Source organism: Ovis aries, chromosome 7 (assembly GCF_016772045.2).
Source record: "Ovis aries strain OAR_USU_Benz2616 breed Rambouillet chromosome 7, ARS-UI_Ramb_v3.0, whole genome shotgun sequence".
Taxonomy (NCBI): Eukaryota; Metazoa; Chordata; class Mammalia; order Artiodactyla; family Bovidae; genus Ovis; species Ovis aries.
In genome coordinates this window covers 55,064,543-55,084,565 of record NC_056060.1, presented here as the reverse complement: position 1 = coordinate 55,084,565, position 20,023 = coordinate 55,064,543, and the positions used below count along the sequence as shown (strand labels likewise).

General features: G+C 40.9%; 1 non-coding gene across 1 annotated transcript; it reads right to left on the bottom strand.

Moving 5' to 3' along the window:
- Positions 1-18,883: 18,883 nt before the first annotated feature.
- LOC114115977 (U6 spliceosomal RNA) lies at positions 18,884-18,989 on the bottom strand. Its single transcript, XR_003590077.1, has one exon. It is a non-coding gene; the product is annotated as a U6 spliceosomal RNA (small nuclear RNA).
- Positions 18,990-20,023: the final 1,034 nt, after the last annotated feature.

Sequence of the window (20,023 nt, the reverse complement as noted above, 5' to 3'; positions counted from 1 at the left end):
CGTCAAGGCTGTATATTGTCACCCTGCTTATTTAACTTATATGCAGAGTACATCATGAGAAACGCTGGACTGGAAGAAACACAAGCTGGAATCAAGATTGCCGGGAGAAATATCAATAACCTCAGATATGCAGATGATACCACCCTTATGGCAGACAGTGAAGAGGAGCTAAAAGCCTCTTGAAGAAAGTGAAAGTGGAGAGTGAACAAGTTGGCTTAAAGCTCAACATTCAGAAAATGAAGATCATGGCATCCGGTCCCATCACTACATGGGAAATAGATGGGGAAACAGTGGAAACAGTGTCAGACTTTATTTTTGGGGGCTCCAAAATCACTGCAGATGGTGACTGCAGCCATGAAATTAAAAGATGCTTACTCCTTGGAAGAAAAGTTATGACCAACTTAGACAGCATATTCAAAAGCAGAGACATTACTTTGCTGACTAAGGACCATCTAGTCAAGGCTATGGTTTTCCTGTGATCATGTATGCATGTGAGAGTTGGACTGTGAAGAAGGCTGAGCGCCGAAGAATTGATGCTTTTGAACTGTGGTGTTGGAGAAGACTCTTGAGAGACCCTTGGACTGCAAGGAGATCCCACCAGTCCATTCTAAAGGAGATCAACCCTGGGATTTCTTTGGAAGGAATGATGCTAAAGCTGAAACTCCAGTTCTTTCGCCACCTCATGTGAAGAGTTGACTCATTGGAAATGACTCTAATGCTGGGAGTGGTTGGGGGCAGGAGAAGAAGGGGACGACCAAGGATGAGATGGCTGGATGGCATCATGGACTCGATGGATGTGAGTCTGAGTGAACTCCGGGAGATGGTGATGGACAGGGAGGCCTGGCGTGCTGCGATTCATGAGGTCGCAAAGAATCGGACACAACTGAGTGTCTGAACTGAACTGATGCACTGATGCTGAACAGAAATGCCGAGAGAAGGTTATGGCGGAGAAAAAAATGTGGCTTATTTCTTTGTCAGGCAAAGAGGGAACACAATAGGCTAGCATCTCAAGAACTATGCCCTGCCCCACCCATGTCCCCTCCTCTCAAGCCCCCGACCTCCTTCCCCCCCGCGACCCCACCAACTCTGGGAATAGGGAGAGGTCTTATATGTAAGTAGGTGATTAGGTTCAAGACACTAATGGGCTTTCATTCTTCTGAGTCCCTGATATGGTAAGTATGAGTCAAAAGCATTAACCTTCAACTTCCAGTTTTTCTGGAATCTGCATGCCTTTGGGCAGCATACCATGTTAATTTATCTTCTCCCACCTGGAGTGGGTTTCAGTATCTGTTCAGTTCGGTTCAGTCACTCAGTTGTGTCCGACTCTTTGTGACCCCATGAATCGCAGCACGCCAGGCCTCCCTGTCCATCACCAACTCCCGTAGTTCACTCAGACTCATGTCCATCGAGTCAGTGATGCCATCCAGCCATCTATCCTCTGTCATCCCCTTCTCCTCCTGCCTCCAATCCCTCCCAGCATCAGATTCTTTTCCAATGAGTCAACTCTTCACATGAGGTGGCCAAAGTACTGGAGTTTCAGCTTTAGCATCATTCTTTCCAAAGAAATCCGAGGGCTGATCTCCTTTAGAATGGACTGGTTGGATCTCCTTGCAGTCCAAGGGACTCTCAAGAGTCTTCTCCAACACCACAGTTCAAAAGCATCAATTCTTCGGCGCTCAGCCTTCTTCACAGTCCAACTCTCACATGCATACATGATCACAGGAAAAACCATAGCCTTGACTAGATGGTCCTTAGTCAGCAAAGTAATGTCTCTGCTTTTGAATATGCTGTCTAAGTTGGTCATAACTTTTCTTCCAAGGAGTAAGCATCTTTTAATTTCATGGCTGCAGTCACCATCTGCAGTGATTTTGGAGCCCCCCAAAATAAAGTCTGACACTGTTTCCACTGTTTCCCCATCTATTTCCCATGTAGTGATGGGACCGGATGCCATGATCTTCATTTTCTGAATGTTGAGCTTTAAGCCAACTTGTTCACTCTCCTCTTTCACTTTCTTCAAGAGGCTTTTAGCTCCTCTTCACTGTCTGCCATAAGGGTGGTATCATCTGCATATCTGAGGTTATTGATATTTCTCCCGGCAGTCTTGATTCCAGCTTGTGTTTCTTCCAGTCCAGCGTTTCTCATGATGTACTCTGCATATAAGTTAAATAAGCAGGGTGACAATATACAGCCTTGACGTACTCCTTTTCCTATTTGGAACCAGTCTGTTGTTCCAGGTGCAGTTCTAACTGTTGCTTCCTGACCTGCATACAGATTTCTCAAGAGGCAGGTCAGGTTGTCTGGTATTCCCATCTTTTTCAGAATTTTCCACAGTTTATTGTGATCCACATAGTCAAAGGCTTTGGTAGAGTCAATAAAGCAGAAGTAGATGTTTTTCTGGAACTCTCTTGCTTTTTCCATGATCCAGCAGAGGTTGGCAATTTGATCTCTGGTTCCTCTGCCTTTTCCAAAACCAGCTTGAACATCAGGAAGTTCATAGATTACGTATTGCTGAAGCCTGGCTTGGTGAATTTTGAGCATTACTTTACTAGCATGTGAGGTGAGTGCAATTGTGCGGTAGTTTGAGCATTCTTTGGCATTGCTTTTCTGGGATTGGAATGAAAGCTGACCTTTTTGCAGTCATGTGGCCACTCCTGAGTTTTCCAAATGTGCCGTCATATTGAGTGCAGCACTTTCACAGCATCATCTTTGAGGATTTGAAACAGCTCAACTGGAATTCCTTCTCCTCCACTAGCTTTGTTCATAGTGATGGTTTCTAAGGCCCACTTGACTTCACATTCCAAGATGTCTGGCTCTAGATGAGTGATCACATCATCGTGATTATCTGGGTTGTGAAGATCTTTTTGTACAGTTCTTCTGTGTATTCTTGCCACCTCTTCTTAAGATCTTCTGCTTCTATTAGGTCCATACCATTTCTGTCCTTTATTGAGCCCATCTTTGCATGAAATGTTCCCTTGGTATCTCTAATTTTCTTGAAGAGATCTCTAGTCTTTCCCATTCTGTCCTTTTCCTCTATTTCTTTGCATTGGTTGCTGAAGAAGGCTTTCTTATCTCTCCTTGCTATTCTTTGGAACTCTGCATTCAGATGCTTATATCTTTCCTTTCTCCTTTGCTTTAGCTTCTCTTCTTTTCACAGCTATTTGTAAGGCCTCCCCAGACAGCCATTTTGCTTTCTGGCATTTCTTTTCCATGGGGATGGTCTTGATCCCTGTCTCCTGTACAATGTCATGAACCTCCTTCCATAGTTCATCAGGCACTCTATCTATCAGATCTAGGCCCTTAAATCTATTTCTCACTTCCACTGTATAATCATAAGGGATTTGATTGAGGTCATACCTGAATGGTCTAGCGGTTTTCCCTACTTTCTTCAATTTGAGTCTGAATTTGGCAATAAGGAGTTCATGATCTGAGCCACAGTCAGCTCCTGGTCTTGTTTTTGCTGACTGTATAGAGCTTCTCCATCTTTGGCTGCAAAGAATATAATCAGTCTGATTTCAGTGTTGACCATCTGGTGATGTCCCTGTGTAGAGTTGTTGGAAGAGGGTGTTTGCTATGACCAGTGCATTTTCTTGGCAAAACTCTATTAGTCTTTGCCCTGCTTCATTCCGCATTCCAAGGCCAAATTTGCCTGTTACTGCAGGTGTTTTTTGACTTCCTACTTTTGCATTCCACTCCCCTATAATGAAAAGGACATCTTTTTTGGGTGTCAGTATCTGTAAAAGAGCTTAAATGTATTGTTGGGTATATTCTTTTGATGGTGAAACAGGACATTGCCCCAAGGCTGCACTATTGTTTTTCTTGACTGCTTCTCCCTTTGTCTTGCATCTCTTCCCTTCCCTAATTAGCAACTGCTTAAATACACCTGCTCAAACTCAGGGAAGATCATGAAGGCTGAATGAAGGCTGTTTCCTATAATCAGAGAAATGGGAGACACAGGAAGGCTTTATGCCTAGAAGCCTCACAGGGCCCTGCTCAGCATCATTTTAATTCATTTCAGTCGCTCAGTCATGTCCTACTCTTTGCGACCTCATGAACCTCAGCGCACCAAGCCTCCCTGTCCATCACCAACTCCCGGAGTCCACCCAAACCCATGTCCATTGAGTCAGTGATGTTATTCAACCATCTCATCCTCTGTCATCCCCTTCTCCCTGCCCTCAATCTTTCCCAGCATCAGGGTCTTTTCAAATGAGTCAGCTCATCACATCAGGTGGCCAAAGTATTGGAGTTTCAGCTTCAACATCAGTCCTTCCAATGAACACCCAGGACTGATCTCCTTTGGGATGGACTGGTTGGATCTCCTTGCAGTCCAAGGGACTCTCAGGAGTCTTCTCCAACACCACAGTTCAAAAGCATCAATTCTTCAGCGCTCAGCTTTCTTTATAGTCCAGCTCTCACATCCATACATGACCACTGGAAAAACCATAGCCTTGACTAGACGGACCTTTGTTGACAAAGTGATGTCTCTGCTTCTTAATATGCTGTCTAGGTTGGTCATAATTTTCCTTCCAAGGAGTAAGCATCTTTTAATTTAATGGCTGCAGTCACCATCTGCAATTATTTTGGAGCTCAGAAAAATAAAGTCAGCCACTGTTTCCATTGTTTTCCCATCTATTTGCCATGAAGTGATGGGACTGGATGCCATGATCTTAGTTTTTTTAACGTTGAGCTTTAAGCCAACTTTTTCACTCTCCTCTTTCACCTTCATCAAGAGGCCCTTTAGTTCTTCTTCACTTTCTGTTCAACATCACCACCATTCAACTCGTTGAGTCTATCAATTTGGCTCTTCTAGATACTTATTTAAGTGGAATCTTGCAGTATTTGTATTTCTGTGACTGGCTTATTCACTTAGTATAATGTCCTCAAGACTCATCCTTATTTTCTCTTATTGTAGAATTTCTGTGTTTTTAAAGACTGAATAGTATTCCATTGTCTGCACATACCGTATTTTCCTTATCTGCTCATCTGTCAATGAACATGTAGGTTGTTTCTACGTCTTGGCTGTTGTGAATAAGTGCTAATATTTTTTCAAGATCTTGATGTTAATTCTTTTGGATAAATACCCAGAAATGGGATTACTGGATCACATGGTAGTTCTAGTTTTAATTCTTTGAGGTAACATCATCCTGTTTTGCAAAGTGGCTCTACCATTTTGCATTCCCACTCTCAGTGTGCATTGGTTCTAATTTCTCCATAGCCTCATCAGTGCTTGTCTTTTGTTACTATTATTATTATTATTATTTTGATAATAGCTATCTTGATAGGTGTGAGATGATAGCTCTTTGTGGTTTTAATTTACATTTCCCACATGATAAGTGGCATTGGTAGTATTGTGGTGAGCAGAGCTGTTTTCCAATCAGATTTTATCAGTATAAGATAACCAGGCTTACCACACTGACTTGATATCAATACAGCCAAAAGCCAAAAGTGAAAAAAAAAACCAAAACCTTAAATTGTAGTTAGCCTTTGTAACCTTATTAATATTTTCCATTTAGTTCTGTTATGTTGGAATCTTTACTTTTAAGTTGCAAGTACTGGTTATTTTCTATTTTTTCTCTTGAAGGAGTCTATCTGAATGGGGGCGGGGGTAGCTTCAAGCTACATAGATAAAGCTCAAAGAAGAAAAACAGGTAGTTGCTCAGGAAAGATCTCTAGGGATATTTGGAACTTTTCAGACACATGAAATAATTCTTATAAAGCCAGACCTTCAAGTAGACTGTGAGCTAGAAATAAAAGCTCATTTAAGAATAAATTAATAGAACAAGTTTCAGGAAGATCAATGGACATTATAATGTTGTCAGTGGTATCTCAGGCACAATCATAGTTAAGACAAAAACCAGGTTAAAAAAAAGTGATTAAAGAGGGTGCTAATGGGCTTCCCTAATAGCTCAATTGGTAAAGAATCTGCTTGCAATACAGGAGACACTGGTTCGATTCCTAGGCCAGGAAGATTTGCTAGAGAAGGGATGGGCTTCCCACTCCAGTATTTTTGGGCTTCCCTTGTGGCTTAGCTGGTAAAGAATCTGCCTGCAGTGCAGGAGACCTGGATTCAATCCTGGGTTGAGAAGATCCCCCAGAGAAGGGAAAGGCTACCCACTCCAGTGTTCTGGCCTGGAGAATTCCATGACTGTATAGTCCTGTTATTGCAAAGAGTCGGACATGACTGAGCGACTTTCACTTTCAATGAATAGAAGGCCTCCTGATAACTCAGTGGTAAAGAATCTGCCTGCAGTGCAGGAGACAGTTCTATCCCTGGGTCAGGAAAACCTCTCAGAGGGAATGGCAACCCACTCCAGTATTCTTGCCTGGGAAATCCCATGGCAGGCCATAGTTCATGGGGTCATAAAAGAGTTGGACACAACTTAGCAACTAAACAATGATAATGAATAGAGATTCTGTTCAATTGGTAGGGGGAGGTATGCATCGAGTGATCCTAATAAGCTTTCAGGCAGCATTGTAAACCACTGCTTGTAATCTCAATTTTTAATTTGAGAATAGAGGTTCTCAAATTTTAATGTGCATCAGAATCACCTGGAGGGCTTGTTAAACTAAAAATTGCCCTACCCCAGAATTTCTGACTGAGCAGGATGGGGTAAGAGCTATGCTTGCATTTCAACAGACAAACAGGTAATGTTAATGCTGCTGGTCTGGGAACTACATGTTGAGAACCTAACTAAGGTAGTTATTTATACACTCATCTCTTACTAGACTGCAAGCCCTGCAAAAGATAGAGATCTTGTCTTGGCCAGTTGGTAGCAAAATGTTCAGCACATATTGAATGCTTAAGAGATGTGATATTGTAGACTAGTACATTAAATTTCGGACACAAATCACCATTATGTGAGTTTGAGGATTGGCAAATCACTAGTTCCAAAGCTCAGTTATTCCCATGATAGTCCCAACCTAAAGTTATAGATCTGCAAGGCTGGCCCTGGGGTTGCCATCACTCCAAACAAAGTTTCCAGGATGAATCTCATGGCTCAAGGACTCAGGGTGAAAACCTAAAAGCTTGTCTATTTTCATCAACTGCACTGTACTCTCCTTTTTTAAGACATCAAAGATATCTTTCTTGGCACTAGCTTTTGTTTGTTTGCTAAACACTAGATTTTTATTAATTGTTGGAAAGTGTTGTTTTATAACATTTTTTGATCTCTGGATGGAAAAAATGATCCTGATCAAAAAACTAAATAAAATTATACTGTCTAATGGGTAGGAGATCCAACCATTCATCCTAAAGGAGATCAGTCCTGAGTGTTCATTGGAAGGACTGATGTTGAAGCTAAAACTCCAATACTTTGGCCACCTGATGCGAAGAGGAAAAGACCCTGATGCTGGGAAAGATTGAGGGCAGGAGAAGAAGGGGACGACAGAGGATGAGATGGTTGGATGGCATCACCGACTCAATGGACATGGGTTTGGGTGGACTCCGGGAGTTGGTGATGGACAGGGAGGCCTGGTGTGCTGCGGTTCATGGGATCGCAGAGTCGGACACGACTGAGCAATTGAACTGAACTGAATGGCTGTATCATAACATTTCTGCTTTCCTCTTTACCAGATTCAGTAAACACATTTTTAGGAGATAACTGGAATCTTTCTTCCTTTAGCAAAGCTTTACTGGCCATGCAGCATCTGTGTCCTACATTCAGGAACACGTGGATGAGCAGAATCCAGCCTGGGCCCTCCTGAGGCTCACAGGCCACTGAGCCTAAGGCAACATGGAGAGGACCAGAGGTGGTTATCAACCCCTGTGTGGTCCCAGGCAGCATGAAGGGCGACCTGTAGTCCAGGCCAGGAGAGAGCCGAGTGGGGAAGGAGGGTAAGCCAACCCTAAGTGAAGAGACAATTTTACCCTTCACTTAGTGAATCCTTCTGAGGCTGCTTTTAAAAAATTTTTAAAAAAAGCGAAGAGTCTCTTAGGACTCAAGTGATGAGCAAATTCCATTTCAGAAATATAGGGAACAAGCAGGTTTCCTTCTTAAAATTTAACTATTGTTACAATGGAGTAAAAAAAAACTGAGACTCTGTGGTCCTCAGGATTTTGGTTGGTTGATCAATGCCTGTATCCACCCCCTCCACCCCATTTAACCATCACACAAAGCAAACCCTCCTTCCCCATTCACAGATACATGCAAGCACACACTCTTTAAATCTTCTCCTGTAATTTTTTCAAGTGAATCCTTTGTTTGCTCTGCTATATGTAACAGCATCAGTCACTCTGACTCCCTGGCAGACATTAAGGATAAGGAAGCAATTATACTCTTGAAAAAGCACATTTATGGACACTTTACATGTCCATTCAAACCTTTTCCCCTTGCAAGTCTTGCCTTTGGCTGCCTCTATATACAAAGGGCATTTTAAAACCATTATGTATGTATGTGTATGTGTGCGTGTGTACAGTTGTAGCTTCAAAAAGCATTTACACATTTAGAGTCTGTTCTTACCTTTGCCTTCCATTAAAACAAATAAGGATCATGATACTTGATCTTGTATGGGACATCACTTTTGAAAAATGGTTTGTTTACCAAACCCCCAAATAAAAGGCTCTTGGTTTTCATAGTTTGTAGAGAATACATTCTCCTATAAAACATGTTTTTTGTTTTTGGTATTTTTTTTTTAGAAAAGACCTCATTGATTTTCAGATGGGCTTGTGGTTATGGTGTGCACAGTTGATTTTGATTCAAGAATACCTCCAGAGTTCTCTTTTAGATGGATCAGTCTGTGTGTCTTACTACGGTATAATAATGAGATGATTTTAATCAGAATAGGATATTTTTCTTTACTATTGAGCATCTTTTATATTGTATTTTTCTCAATTATTTTTAATCTTAAATGAAAGAAAGATGTGCGTTTATACTACTCTTGATTCCCAAGCTGAATATTTTATTTTGCACACCTTTTTCTCATCAGAAACTAGAGGAAAACTGCATTTTTTTTCTTGCTTCTCTGTGTTTTGAAACTTTCTTATTTTTTCTGTATATCTGCAGTATCTTTGTAGAGGCCTGATTTGGGCTTGACTTTCATTTCAAGAAGCATTCCACTTTAAAATAACTGTTCCTTTACCCTATTAACGAAAGCACGGGAAAGTAATACGAGTAATACACATAGCTTAAAATGTTCACTCAAGAAGAATAAGATGTAAGAAGAGATAAAAGAGACAAAGATGAACTTGGAGCAGTACAATTTAGGTTAATTGTATCTCTGTCTAAGGGTTGTTGTGAGGATTAAATTAATACACATAAAGCAATTGTAAGAGTGTCCTACCCTGTAAGCACTCAATAATGGTTAGTTAGTGTTATTATTATCTGAAAAAAAAAAAACAAACATGTAACAAAATAGCCTTTACATACTGTATTTCAGAGTGAACAAATCTGGTCAAGGATTAAAATACAGAATTTTAAATTTATTTTAAATGTTCCACTCCCTTGTTTTTTAAGCTTCCATTATTCTAGATAGAAGTCAATATATTTTTCACATGGGAAACTAAACAGCCTCTCCTCTTTAGGAGATGGTGATCTCTAAGGCACACAAAAAGCAAACAACAACAACAACAACCACAAAATCCTTTCTTGAAGCCATTCTTTTCTAAGTTTGTTGTTGGCTGGTCACTGGTTCATCGATCAGAGGGTCCTGGGTTTGGGGCTACATAAGCAGCTCTCTCTCCAACAGTATGACTCTCCACTAATTGGAATGAGAAGTTAATCTCTCTTCAACTGAACCCAGCTGAGTCTCTGAGAGCAATGATGTATTTAAAAGATCTGTGGCAGTCCAGGGCATGTGGCACTAACCGGATTTAGCTCATTAGCAAATCCACAAGGCCCTGCTGACACTGCACCCAGAATAAAATACATGAGGCCGGCCTGTGCCCTGTGGGCACCTACAGCATGACTACATAATAAAAAGGCATTTATTAATAATCTCATTGGTCACACAATACAAAGGAAGGCAACAAGAAGTCAAGCACTGTCATTTGTCGTGACTAGAGAGGCATAATTAAAATAAGTGTCATGTGATTAACCTTTGAAAAATTAATCTGGAATGAAAAAAGGCACAAAAACAAGGAGGATAGGCTCTTAACATGAATTTAATACAATAGACAGCTGTTGTATGCTCTTTGATCAAATTCCATATGCTTGTGAAATGTTAGTGCCCTTGATAGCAAAGAGCAATTAGCAAAATTTAGCAAGTGAGGTGTCTATTGTTAAGAAATAACAGCAGAGCACAGAGGAGCAGGGTGAATAGTGGTAAAGGCTGCCAGTTTTGGTGTCATCCATCTGGGTTTGAGTCCAGATTCCTCCCTTTACCATCTATGTGTTCTTGGGCAATTTTCTCAGCCTTTTAGTAACTCAGTTTCCATATCTGTAAAATGGAGATATTTATACATCATATATGATTCTTGTAATGACTAAATAAGGTCATATATGTACAAGTCTCAGCGCAGAGTGAGGCACACTATAGCTCAAAAAGTCTTAGCATTGATAGAAATTACTTGTGAGTTAATTCTGGATGTGGAGAAGTTTTCTCTGCATGGAAAACGAGAAGCGCACACTCCAGCACTGTGATCTATGATGCCTCCGTGCTAGTCAATGGAATTTTTCCCAGGGTCTTGCTGGCAGTGATCTTATCTTGTGATTTAATGTCAAAGGTGGCACATCAGTAATTCTGAAGGAATGTTACAGGCTATGGCAGAACAAGCAGACTCAAGAATAACATTTGTACATTTGGGCTAGCCCCAGAACGCTCAGCTCACATCCTGTAGGGCCAGGCAGTAATGAACTAGCCAGGAAGTGGTGAGGGCTACAGAACATGTACTCCCCACTGGAGGCAGCTGTCACTCAGATAAAGCCACTTTTTGTCTTAAGGAAATGCAAGTCCAGTGCTGCCAGTTTTAACAAAGGATGCTAGAAATACTGATTTTCATGAGAAATATCCCGTTTAAACAAACAGTCTACTGGCCACACCCAGCCCTTCATCCAAGGCTGGGACTAGGGTGAGTTAAGTGGGGTATTCATCTCAGATGCAAAATTTAAGGGAACACCCCAACATTTAAAAGAACCAAAATAAATAGTGTATTGATACAGTATTTCAAAAGTCAAATTTAAAGCAAAATATCGTGATTTAGAAAATATCAAGCTGTTAACATAGGATCTATGTTACTGATTTTTCCTTTTGTCTCATATTCTGACATATCTCTACATGACACTGGCTTGCCTCTGTCTGGCCTCTAAATTTCACTGCCACCAAACCGCTAGGCAGTTGCCAGCTTCTCAACTGGACCAATTCTTGGAACAACCAAAATATTGCCCAAAATAAAATAGAATAAATTGTCAGTTGGTTGAGGAGCTATTCAACTCCATCTTTATTCAACAAAATTTCATTAACATCAACAGATTAGTCTGTTTGTAAATAAGTGTTGTTTTGCTTTTGAATACAGTTATTTAAAAAAAAAATAATACTCTAACAAAATAGCTTAGTGGATGACCTGCTTTTATGAACAGAAGAAATTTATAAATAGGCAGTAGGATAGGCATTCTTGAGTTCAAAATTTTCTTTGAAATCATATGCAACATTTTGATTCTCACTTTTCATAAGATTCTTAAAAGGCTCAGGACCACTTACTCTGCCCCCACCCTGACCAAGACTTGGAATTATTGAAGTAAAGCATGACAATGAGAACATGAGCCTGAAGCCAGACAGGTCTGGGTTTAAATCCTCTTTCTTGCCTTGATTCCTTGGACAAGTAATTTCTTTCTTAGTTTTCTTATCTGTAAAAGAGACCATCTCATCAACTTGTTGTAGAGACCAGAGTAGATAACACATGGTGTTATCTCTTTGTTCTTAGTCTGGTGAGAGACTCTGAGTATATAGTAGTTGTTATCATCATTTATCATATTCACTGGAAACCATGCCCTGCCAACATCCTTAAAAATAAGTGATTATACTTAAGTAATTTAAATAGGTCCTTTATTTATGCTATTAATTTTCTTTGTTCACCTTCATAAACAGCACAAGATTTAGCTTCAGTTTGGGTGGAATTACCACAAATCCTGAATTTACTGGGGCCTAAATTTAAAAAAAAAAAAGCTATCCTTGATATGACAAATTTTTTCCCTTTAAATTAAAAAGAAACAATTCCATAGCATTAAAACAATAAACTAAATGTAAACTAAGCTAAAAGTAAAAATAAATGGTTATGGCCTTATTGCACATTCTGTAAGGAGAATGACTACTGAGTAGTTAGCAGGTCAACCTAGTAGCCCCTTGGGGTGCTGTGGGATGTGACTCAGGAGAACTGTGATGGAATTCAACCTTAGCAGCCAGGTTTTCTGGTGTTAAGTTCTAATAATGTTCCTGATGCCACTGAATAACCTGAATGCTCCCAAGGTGAGCAACAGTTCTGTCACTCAGTGGCTATGGGTTCAAATCCCATTCCTGCCACAAATTTGCAGAGTGACTCAGGGCAGGATCAATTAACTGATTCAAGCCTTAGTTTCAGCCACTGTAAATTATTTCCCCATAAGGCTTTCCCCTGGAGCCCTGTCACGTGCATTTAAGAAAAATGTGAAACTTGCAAAGCTTTGCTATACTCTGCAATACATCTTTATTTTATGTTCTCTTTCCTCCCAGCTATTCTAAGAAGTAGCTAGAATTTCTCATTTAATCAGGAAGCCATTTTTTATCATCAATGAAAGTGTAAAACTGCTATCAGTTAGAATTGGATATTTATGTCAGGTTCATCTGATTAGAACTTTACTCTATTTCACTAAAACAGAGAAATGTCACCCTTTTGACTAATGAAACACATCCATAAGAAAGCGATATTTTTAAAGGTATATCATTGGAAATAACCATATGCAAAATGTCTTTCAGAGCATGTGCAAGGTTTTCAGTAGCAGTTCTTTTCTCTCTTGTGTACATCCCAGACCCAAGTGAAAATTTCTTTTGACTGGAAGAGGCAATGTTTTATTGTGGAAAAAAACCAATTTCCATTGCTTCCCCGTCCGAGGAAAATATTTTCTGCATTAGCTACTCCCCTAAGGTATATTTAAAGACAGTATAAAACTTTTTATTTAAAGCATTCAATGCCACAAATAGCAGCTTTGACTATGCCTTGGAGAAAAGCTGAAGATTTGTAAAAACATTTGAAGCCAGTTATTCTTGAGGCATTTGTTATGCTTCTCTCCTTCACCACCTTATTGAGTCTCTGCTCAGGAAGAACCCAAGTGAAGGGCTTTTAAAACAGCACCCCAAATCTGGTTAGGAAGGCTCGTCCCTTCTCCCTCTTGAAGCATCTTCAAGAAGATGAAGAAGCCAAGAGTAGGGTCTTCAGAAGAAATCACTGAACACATCGTATTTCTGGCGCTATCCTCTTAGCTTCGCAATACAGGGCTGGCTGATTTAGCAATGTAACATTGAAATGTGAGCGCAGGGCAGCCAACTCCATGGGAAGGGTTGGTTTCTCACTTTCTCTTCTCTGTCTTTCTCTCCTCCCTTCTTTCCCTTCTCTCCTCTTTGCCTCTCTTCTTTCCTTGCTTCCTTTCCTTCTTTCCCTACCAATCTATCTATTCAAAGAACATTTATCTAGGGTCTGGTATTTCAAGTACAACATTAGGCTCTGGGAATACCAAATGAATCCCCTTGGGGAGTCCCCAGTTTAGTGACAGGAAGTCTTCATTTATTAAATAACCCCCAAAATGGTATGGTCTGTAAGAGAGCTCAATGGTGAAGGAGATCACCTCTGCTTACCTGGATGAGGAAAGAGCAGGCAACTGAGAAATGGCTTGGAAAAGAGCAATCTTGAGCTCACCAGGCCAGTGTAGTCATTCCAGCAGAGAATGCAGTAAGGGTGTGGGCATGGTACTTGGCAGTACCCAGGTGGCATAGTGTGCTTGAACTGCTTAAGTGGGCAGTATAGGGGAACTGGGGTGTTGGTGCAGGAAGGGTTAAAGCTAGACAGGTAGCCAGAGAGGACAACAGTGCCAAATGAAGGAAAGCTACCCAAATGGATCTGACAGATGTCTTTGGAGCCCCTACTGTGGGTTAGACACTGTTCTTGGTGCTTGGGATACTGCCCACACTCTCGAGAAGCTCATATTATTTGATGGAAAGAGATGATAAAGAAGTAAATAACCTCAATCTGTCAAATACTGATAAGTGCTGTTAAGAAAATAAAACGGTAATAGAGTTTAATAGGACAAAACCCTGGGGCCAGTGTCCTTCAAATAGGTGAGGAGGGAAGCCCTCTCCACAGAGGTGACATTTACTTTTCATATTTAGCACTTCTGAGACGAGATCTTCCTAGGTTTGTATATGTATTGGGCACCTGATGCATGACTACGGTGGAACAGACCTACTCCAGGAGGAAGGCCACCAGAGTATTCTATACAGGAAGGGTGGCCTGACTGGTGTGTGTCCGAAAGAGTGAGCTTGTAGTGAGGAACACTGGCAGCTGCATGGAATGCAGCTTGGAGCTTTAGACTGGAGGCAGTGAGGCCTGTTGGGAGTCCAGTGGGTAGTGTTCGGGTGCTGACAGGTGGAATTGTATCTATAGGCTTCTGTCTGCAGAGGTAACAATAACCTAGGCCGACTAGCATCAAAGTTAGGATCATAAGAGGCGGAAAACCACAGTAACTGTGCCTGCATACTCTAGGCCAGCCATTCCCTTGGATGGCTCTCCTAGAAAACCCTCCTCACAGAGGTGGAATTCACTTCAACTTTGCCTAAAACTAAAATGCTCGAACTCTTGAACAACAGAGATCAAACCATTCAATCCTAAAGGAAATCAATCCTGAATATTCACTGGAAGGACTGATGCTGAAGCTGATGCTCCAGTATTTTGGCCACCTGATGTAAAGAATGGACTTGTTGGAAAAAACCCTTATTCTGGGAAAGACTGAGGGCAGGAGGAGAAGGGGGCGACAAAGAATGAAATGTTTGGATGACATCAACTTAATGGACATGAGACTGAACAAACTCTGCAAGATAGTGAAAGATAGGGAAGCCTGATGTACTGCAGTCCACGGGGTCATAAGGAGTCAGGCATACTGGAGCAACTGAACAACAACAAAATGCTTGAATTTAGAGTTCAGTACACTTCTCCTATAAAAGGCCACATAGTAAATATTTTAGGTTTTGCAAGTCATATGGCCTCTATCACAGTTCTTTAACTCTGTGGTTGTAGCTCATGGGCAGCCATAGATAATATGTAAGGGAATGGCCGTCACTATGTTTTAATAAGGCTTTATTTACAAAATAGGCAGCTAACTGGTTTGGTCCATGGGTGGTATCATTTCCCATCTTCAGCTCTATTCTGTCCAGGAGATTCTTTGGATTGTTGTTCTAAACTCTAAAGGAAGGAAATCAATGACTATCTTCCTGTGTATGTATGCATATTGTAAATTATTTTTTTTTAATTTTTATTAAGCAGCAAGTTTAGATTTTATTTCCAGCTCTCTCGGTTCTGATTTTGTGCTTTGTTGGCTAGGGGAACTATCATACTCCATAATCATATAGGTGACAATATAGCGCAGCGTGAGAGCAGCCACAGGAATCAGGTGGTCTGGGTTTAAAGTTCATTTAAAGTTCCCTTGCAGCATGGCTTTACTTCTCAGAGCCTCGGTTTCCTTTTTAATAAATTGAGAGCATCAGACTAAATGACTTTTAAGGACCTGTCTGGCACTAATACCCTAATTCTGGGTACTTTGTTCATCAGCTGGAATGCTAGTGATGTTTGATAAATAGATGCCCAAAGAGAAGAGGCGGAAGTCAACCAGATGAGAAATGACTCAGGTCTGGATGAGGGGTTTGGCAGCATGGATGGAGATGACAGCACACAGATGACAGATGCTTGTAATGTGGTGCCAAGCACACTATTAACATTAAGTGAATGAGTGAGGTTGTCACTGTGAATGACAATTGGATGGATGTGGATACCGTGGGAGAGGAAAGAGTAGAAGATGATCCTGAAAGCTTGAGTCTGAAGGGCAAAGGCTTGAATAAAGGATGGAGAGTTGATGGAGGCAGAACCCAAAACAGTGACTTGGAAGTGAGTTGTAAAGTGAGAACTAAAAGAGTCCGGCTGAAGATCTTTGAAATGTGGGCATGTTCACTCTGTAAAGTTGGTCTCTACTTCCCCATCCAATTCTATCTGCTGCATGACTTCTAGATAAACATTCCCCAGCACAGAGCTTTTATCCTGTTATTAGAGAGCTCAGGAAACTGTGGTTCCCCATCACTTATCTTTTTGAACCAGCATTCTAGATCTCTGTAATCTGGTCACCTGAACTTTAATGTCCTATAGTTCCCTTTAACCTTTTCACGAATCCTACAGTCCTGCATCCTGACATCTCACTGACCTCTGAATATACATGAACTTTTTCACCTTCATGTCTACCTTGAATCACATGCTTTTCTTACCTGCAGTGTACTTCCTCCCTTTTCTTTATGTGTCTGAAATCTGTCTCTCCTTCAAACCTCACTATTATTTTTAATTTTTTTATGCTACCAAGTCCATAGTGGCTTTGTTCTTCCCCAAACTTCCCAGTGCTAATCTTGTGGCCACTTATTTGGTATCTTCCACCTGCCACCTAGAGGCTTCCCAACTGGTGCTAGTGGTAAAGAATCTGCCTACTAATGCAAGAGATGCAGGTTCGGTCCCTGGGTCCAGAAGATCCCTTGGAGTAGGAAATGGCTACCTACTCCAATATTCTTGCCTGGGAAATCCCATGGACAGAGGAGCCTGGAAGACTACAGTCTATGGGGTTGCAAAGAGTCGGACATGACTGAGCAACTAAGCAGCAATAGCAGTAGCTGCCTAATACAGAAACCCTGTTCCTACAGCACGTCTCTCCTATACAGAAACATGTAGACTGTATGAATTTATAGAGCCTTTTGGTGACTTTGACAATTTCAGTCTCAATTCCCATTTGGGATGACTGAAGCTCACAGAGTGGGTACCAAATGGACTGGAGAGAGGAGTTAAAGACAGGAAAGAACTAGCTTTGAACACCTACGATGCATCAACTGCTATTTTGATATCTTAGAAACATTATTCAGAGAAGGCAATGGCACCCCACTCCAGTACTCTTGCCTGGAAAATCCCATGGACGGAGGAGCCTGGAAGGCTGCCGTCCATGGGGTCGCTGAGGGTTGGACACGACTGAGTGACTTCACTTTCACTTTTCACTTTCTTGCATTGGAGAAGGAAATGGCAACCCACTCCAGTGTTCTTGCCTGGAGAATCCCAGGGACGGGGGAGCCTGGTGGGCCGCCGTCTATGGGGTCACACAGTGTCGGACACGACTGAAGTGACTTAGCAGTAGCAGAAACATTATTTCACTTTGCAATGACTCTGCAAAGTCAGTTATATAATCGTGATTTTTATAGGTGAGAAAACTGGTTCAGAATAATTAGGTAACTTGTCCAAGATTACCAGACAATTAAGTGTTGGATCTGGAGTCAGGAGGGATGTATAAGACTGAAGACCACATGATGTGGCTAGAGGAAGCGCAGCACAACATAGAGTTTTTTTGTTGTTGTTGTTTTTTGTTTTGTTTTTTTTTTCACAACATAGAGTTTTGAAGTCAGAGGTCCCCACGTTATTCTGGAGATCAGATGTTAAGATGTCTAACCACACCTGGCTAGAGCAGGTGTTCAATAAATTTTAAGTCATATTTAGAGGATATAATATTTTAATTTTCTCTTTGAACTTCTCATGTTACTTAGCAAAGCTACAATTTAGTATTTGAAATATAATTGATATAAGAGCTCTTTGATTTTGTCAAACAATTGGTTTGATTGTTTTCTTTTTCAAAATTGGATGGGTGTGCTGTGTTCATATGTCTTCACACAAAAGAAGATCGCCTTCAAGAGCCCTAGAATATGTGGTGTCACGTGTAGCCTGTAATAAGTGCTCTAAGAGCTGTAGTTTCATCACTGCCATTGCTAGCACATGGTGGGTGTTTAACAAAAATATATATTCCATGATGCTAGTGAGTGAATGAGTATGTGCACGAAGTGCCATCGAACATCCTAGCATCACGTTGAGCACATTTACTCCTATTCTGACAATTTTACTGAATGGATCTAGATTCTATTCCAGCTATTCTGGCTAATCACCAAAACTTCTTGTTTGCTATTTGTTAAGTCACAGATTCTTAGGGTACCTCACAGGAGAATCTGATTGATTGGCTCTGGGAGTTTAAGAAGCACCCTGGGAAGTTTTGCTCACCAGACAGGTTGGAGATACCACATATCTAGATGGTGATGACCACCTTCTACTCCTGCGCCTGCCACATACGCTCTCCCTTTAGCTGATGAGGCACTCAGTGGCAAAGAGTCAGGTTTCCTAAGACTGACCAACCACCAGTGGCACTATTGTCCTTCCTTTCACTTCATGATGGTCACGAGCTTCCTGAAGACACTGCCCACTGGAAAGGAGACAGCCACTACTATTCAGGTCTACTTGATGCTAGAAGAGCAAAAGAGAGCGGAGGTAAAGGGAAAGATGAGGGACCCTTCAGGAGGGACCCTTGAGAGGCCACCCTGCCAAAGAAGGCTCTTGATACTTTTGAGTGTTCATTAGGAAAGCACCCTGATAATACCCTTTCTGATGTCAGGCTGGAAATGCTCTTCTTGACAGAGCTTCCAATATGCCATGAAAGTGAAAGTGAAGTCGCTCAGTCGTGTCTGACTCTTTACGACCCCATCGACTGTAGCCTACCAGGCTCCTCCCTCCATGGGATTCTCCAGGCAAGAGTACTGGAGTGGGGTGCCATTTCCTTCTCCAGGGGATCTTCCCGACCCAGGGATTGAACCCAGGTCTCCCACATTCCAGGCAGATGCTTTAACCTCTGAGCCACCAGGGAAGCCAAAAAATATGGAACACTTCACGATTTGCGTGTCATCCTTGTGCAGGGGTCATGCTAATCTTCTCTGTATCATTCCAATTTTAATATATGTGCTGCCGAAGTGAGCACAATATGCCATGAGGTCACCTTAAACCCCTCTTACCAAACTTTCCATCCTCTATCCCTTGGCCTTAACCTTTCAGATACTGAAAGTTTTCTTGGATCTTCTAAATATCCCTCACATGGCCTGAAGTCAGGCTTAAGGGCAATTCTCAGAAATGTCATGGTGACAAAAGCCACTTTTTGTGAGACAGTCAGTATGTCAGAGGGGAAGCAGGCAAAGTAGTGATATGGGGACTCCAGAGCCATGTTTAGGGGCCAGGAAGCCCTTTGACTGTACCATGATCTCATTCTGCCCTTTTCTTCCTGAGTCAAAGCCTGGCTTTCCTAGACAGGCAGAGATAGACTCTCAGTAAAGTACCAAGCCAAATTCAACTTCTGTTCCAGATTGTGGGAAATATAAACCTAGATGGGTCACCAAGAAAATATGATCCAAAGTATGCTTTGAAAAAATTAACATGCTAAAAAAAAATAGCAAAAAGGTAATTGCAAAAACCTTTTTGATAGCAGTTCATGCTAAAAAAAAATAGCAAAAAGTTAGTTGCAAAAACCCTTTTGATATCAGTTCAGTTCTTGAGAATGCAAAGAAAGTTTGAAAGAGTTCTAGCAATATCAAAGAATTCAGATAGATATTATCATTGCTTGACCCAAAAATATTTTAATTAAAAATTTAATACCATTTAATTTTAAGATTAATAAAAATAACACATAGTACTCTATATAGTTTAGAAACATCCACAGCAGTAGCAATTTGGTTTTGTTTAATTTTTTTAAGTTTTTTGTTCTTGCCTTATGACATATTAGAATAATGGACAGATTTTTTTATTGTGACAAAATGTACATAAATACAATATACTGTCCTAATCATTTTTAAGTATGCAGTTCAGTGGTATTGGACAGATTTTTTTCCTTTTATTTTTTGTGCATTATCTTGCTATATAAGTCTTGCTAATTTTTATTTAGTTTAACTATGTATTCAAAGATATGTTTTGATGTTGTGTAGATACTCACCTTTAACTAATTTCCAAAACATGTGCCAGTTA